The sequence below is a fragment of the Orycteropus afer genome, unplaced genomic scaffold (genome assembly GCF_000298275.1).
Source record: "Orycteropus afer afer isolate SDZICR_OR568_19922 unplaced genomic scaffold, OryAfe1.0 scaffold00133, whole genome shotgun sequence".
NCBI lineage: Eukaryota > Metazoa > Chordata > Mammalia > Tubulidentata > Orycteropodidae > Orycteropus > Orycteropus afer.
The window spans coordinates 7,441,771-7,447,140 of NW_006921720.1; positions in this window are offsets into that span (position 1 = coordinate 7,441,771).

Sequence of the window (5,370 nt, forward strand, 5' to 3'; positions counted from 1 at the left end):
TGGAATGGAATGCTACATATCAAATTACAGGAATAGTTGCTTCTGGATAGACAATACCAAATACTCAGTGTGAGAGAGGAATAAGACTAGGAGAGGGAACAAAGGGAAATTCAACTTTATATATAATTCTGGTGGAGTAGTGCCTAAGGCATTTGACTGCTAAACCAGAAGTTTGGCGGTTCAAACCCACCAGCCACTCCTCAGAAGGAAGACTGGGCAATCTACTTCTGTAAAGATTTACTGCCTTGGAAACCCAAAGGGGTCACTATGGGTCGGAATTGACGATGGCAGTAAGTTTTTTTTTTTTTTTTAGTCTAAAAAAAAAATGAGCAAAGGAACCAAACCGAACTAAACCTACTCAATAATGCTTTTCTCAATTTTATTTCCACACTTTTTAGTGGAGCCCACTAGGGTCTGCTAATCCACTAGCCCCTTCTGCATGGCAGAAGTAGAGGGGATAATCTGAAATGTTACAGCATTTTTCCTGCTACTTGTCTTTATCCTTTACCAAGGCCATGGTTGAGGAGAGTGGCCCTGCCATTGTGCAGAAGCCCTCTCGCTCTCCTAGGTGCCGTATCTCTCTGAAGGAAATTCAGAGATCCTATCTAAATAGCCTCAAATGCATGTGAAAGCTGGACAATGAATAAGGAAGAATGAAGAAGAGTTGATGCCTTAGAATTATGATGTTGGAGAAGAATACTGAAAATATCATGGACTGCCAGTGGAACAAACAAATCTATCCTGAAACAAGTGCAGCCAGAATGCTTGAGACTTGCCAGACTTCGTCTCACCTACTTTAGGTCATGTTGCCAGAAGGGACCATTCTCTGGAGAAAGATATCATGCTTGGTAAAGTGGAGGGTCAGCAAAAAAGGGCAAGGCCCTCAACATGATGGATTGACATAGTGGCTGCAACGATGGGCTCATAAGCAAGGATTGTGAGGCTGGCGCAGGACCTGGCAGTGTTTCGTTCTGTTGTACATAGGGTTGCTATGAGTCGGAGCTGACTCGATGGCACTTAACAACAACAACAACATCTTGACTTTTGAATAGAACATCTGCTCATTCCGTAACATTGTAAGAGGAGAGGATACCGTTTTCTCTGATATCTTCAACACCAAAACTAAAAAACCAAACTCATTGCCATGGAGTCGATTCTGACTCATAACGATCTCTGTCGGGTTTCCAAGGTGGTAAATCTATATGGAAGTAGATTGCCCCATTTTCCTTCCATGGGGCAGCTGTTGGGTTTGAACCACCAACTTTCTGGTTAGCCATCAAATGCCTTAGGCACTACCACCAGAGCTCCTTTTGATATCTTCAATAAGCCCCTAATAATTTCTGACTCTTAGGGACATACAGGTTACCTGAGTCAACTTGTTATCTCACTCCCAGCAGCCTGTTCTTCCCAGCTAATGTCCAGAAGTTCTTGATATAGTACTTGATGGTTCCTGATTCATGGGTTGTACCTAGATAATTAAAATAAAGTTAAAAAGAAAAAAAGCTGTATGCAATAATAAATTATTTCAATAATTGAAAGATACATGAGAAATAAATTTCTTCTTAATTATCTCTGATTTTATAACTAAAATGAAAACATCATAATTCTTTCAGCATTCATATCCCAAACTAGTTTTGTGGTAGTGGTGTGAGTGGGATGGCAGGCTCAGTGTGAGTCCAGAGGTGAGAGCTGCACAGCAAATGCAAGTCAAACCAAGATGATGAAATAATGTCAGGAATGAGCCTGAGATCTGAACTCAGGTAACCAAAGAGACTGAAGCTGAGACCACAAACCCAGGGTCATGGGTGGATTTTGATTCTTTTCTATTTGTTTGTTTTTATTTTAAGTCATGTTCATTTTTGTGCTTTATTTTATAGCACAAAAGCATTTGGTGATTTATTTAAAGTTCAACACACAAACACATTTTAGCACAAGGAGGTAAATATAATCTCAGGGCAGTCACTAGAACTTGATTGGATGATACATAGACTAAAATAGATGCATCAGTTCATTAAAGGTTTTGATATAGTGCTATTCCGACATTCAGTTTTCACTTATGAAGGGACAATTTCTATAAAGAGGAATTTTCCCATATCTACTATTTGGTAACCCAGTGATATAGTTCATATAGGAAAGTCTGTATGAAGTTGAAGTTTTTCTTTAATGAGCTCATAATGTAGCATCATCCTACAGTGAATATTAATAATACTTAAATGATATTTAAAAAATATTATTACATACTCATGAATTTAGACATATTTTATATCATTCTTTCTTTTTGGATTGATAGGCTAATTTTCCTTTAAGGAAATATTGTCTTGATGAACAGAATGTGGCTTTTTGCTAACTTTGTCAACTGTCTATGCTAGATTGAAATATTGGCCCCAATTCCCTCCCTCCCCCTTTTTCTGTGGGCCATGTAGTTGAGTTTGCAGTTTCTCTAACAAAGACCATGCAACTTGCTTTGCTGATGGGATTTTGGCAGATGTAAAGTGAGCAGGGACCTGACAAATGCTTGTGGATTGGAGCTTGCCTTCTTGTGTGTTTGCCATGTCCATGAGAACATGCCCTACCTGGCTGGCTGTTTCCAGGAGGAGAATGAGAATGAGCTGCCTTAGCAGGCCTGCAAACTTTTAACCCGAAATAGAAGTTGGTTGTTGTATGACACTGAGATTTCAAGGTTGTTTCTGTGGTTCTTTTTTGTTTTAATTGGTTAATTACTTTAAAATCATCTTGTTGGGTGACATCTATCACTTTCCAAACTAGCATTGTTAAGATTGCCTCAGATTATTGTGTCCTTCCTAAACAGCACTTTACGTTCAAAATATAATTACTGAAATTATGCCCTAGAAAATTAGGGACATTTGTAAGAATGAAAATTGATTGTGATCCCTTCTTCTCTGATGACTAACTTTTCGGGAAAAATCCCTTTGCCTTTTTGGGATATATAGGAGAATGCTAATTTTTGCATCTTTAGTATACTTATACCTTATTTCTTGATCCCAAAACTGTAGACATGATTTTTCATTTTTTAAGATTCTTAGCACCTCAGTCATCCCTTTAATTCCAAACCCCTCTAACTTTTCAGTTTTTGTCATCTGTACTTTTTACATTTATACATAATAATATTATTTTAATCTGTTCTTTTTTTCCCTATTTACATCTGTTCTATAAACATACCATACATCATATCTAAGATGCCATCAATTGTAAGACAAAACATTTGTTTTGTGTATCCAAATAAGAAAATATACTGTGGATTATAATCAAGGAGCTCTGGTGGCAGAGTGCCTAAGATACCTGACTGTTAACATAGTTTGGCAGTTCAAACCCACCAGCCCCTCCATGGAAGGAATATGAGGCAATCTACTTTGGAAAGATCTATTGCCTTGGAAACCCAATTGGGGTTGCTGAGTCAGAATCAACTTGATAGCAGTGGGTTTGGTTGGATTATAATTATAAGGCATCATTGTTTATAAAATGCATTAAGAATGATAAAAATCTGAAGAAATGATGTTGTTGTTATTGTTAGGTACCATCGAGTCAGCTCTGACTCATAGTGACCCTATGTTACAACAGAACAAAACACTGCCCAGTCCAGTGCCAGCCTTACAATCCTTGTTATACTTGAGCCCATCGTTGCAGTCACTGTGCCAATCCATCATGTTGAGGGCCTTCCCCTTTTTCGTTGACCCACAACTCTACCAAGCGTGATATCCTTCTCCAGGGAATGATCCCTTCTGACAACATGACCAAAGTAGGTGAGACGAAGTCTGGCCATTCTCACTTCCAAGGAGCATTCCAGCTGCACTTCTTCCAGGACAGATTTGTTTGTTCTTTTGGCAGCCATGGTACTTTCAGTATTCTTCACCAACACCACAACTCAAAAGCATCAACTCTTCTTCGGTCTTCCTTGTTCATTGTCCAGCTCTCACATGTATATGAGGTGATTGAAAACCTTGGCTTAGGTTAGGTGTACCTTAGTCTTCCAGGAGACATCTTTGCTCTTCAGCACTTGAAAGTGGTCTTTTGCAGCAGATTTGCCCAGTGCAATACATGTCTGATGTCTTGACTGTTGTTTCCATGGTATTGATTGTGGAACCAAGTAATATGAAATCTTTAACAACTTACATTTTTTCTCCATTTATTGTGATGCTGCTTATCGGTCTAGTTGTGAGAATTTTCATTTCTTTATGTTGAATTGTAATCCATACTGCAGACTGAAGTCTTTAATCTTCATCAGTAAGTGCTTCAACTCATCCTCATTTTCAGCAAGCAAAGTTATGTCATCTGCGTTTCTCAGGTTGTTAATGAGTCTCCTTTCAATCCTGATGCCACACTGTTCTTCATCTGTCCAGCTTCTCAGATTATTTGTTCAACGTACAGATTGAATAAGTATAGTGAAAGGATACAACCCTGACATACTCCCTTCCTGATTTTAAACCATACACTATCCTCTTGTTCTGTTTGGACAACAGCCTCAAAGTCTACGTACAGGTTCCTGATGAGTACAATCAAGTACAAACCAAAATTTGTTATCATCCATACAATCAAATGCTTTTGCATAGTCAATAAAACACAAGATAACATCTTTCTGGTATTCTTTGCTTTCAGCCAAGATCAATTTGACATCAACAATGATATCCCTCATTCTACATCCTCTTCTGGGTTCAGCTTGCATTTCTGGAAGTTCTCTGTCAATATATTGCTGCAACCATTTTTGAATTATCTTCAGTAATATTTTACTTGCATGTGATATTGATGATATTGTTTGATAATTTCCACATTCTGTGGGATCACCTTTCTTTGGAATGGGTACAAATATGGATCTTTTCCAATCAGTTGGCCAGGTAGCTGTCTTCCAAATTTCCTGGCATAGACAAGTGAGTGCCTCCAGTAAGGCATCCATTTGTTGAAACATCTCAATGGGTTTCCCATCAATTCCTGGGGACTGCTAACCAGAAGGTTGATGGTTCAAACCCATCAGCCACTCCACAGAAGGAAGACTGGGGCAATCTACTTCTGTAAAAATTTACTGCCTCAGAAACCCAAGGGGGTCATTATATGTCTGGATTGACTCCATGGCAGTGAGAAAAAAATGATGAGACATGATAATTAAACCTTTTTTTGTGAGTAGGTTGATTCTAAAAGTTATACATCAAAAAGCCATGCTTACATCAACGTGACTTGTTGTTAGGAGTCATTGAGTTGGTCTGACTCATAGCAGCCCTGTGTGCAAGAGAAAGAAATGCTGACCAGTCCTGTGCCATCCTCACAGTTGTTTTGTACTTGAGTCCATTGGAGCAGACACCTTGTCAGTCTATCTCATTCAGGGGCTTCCTCCTTTTCCCTCCCCTTCTGCTTTACCTA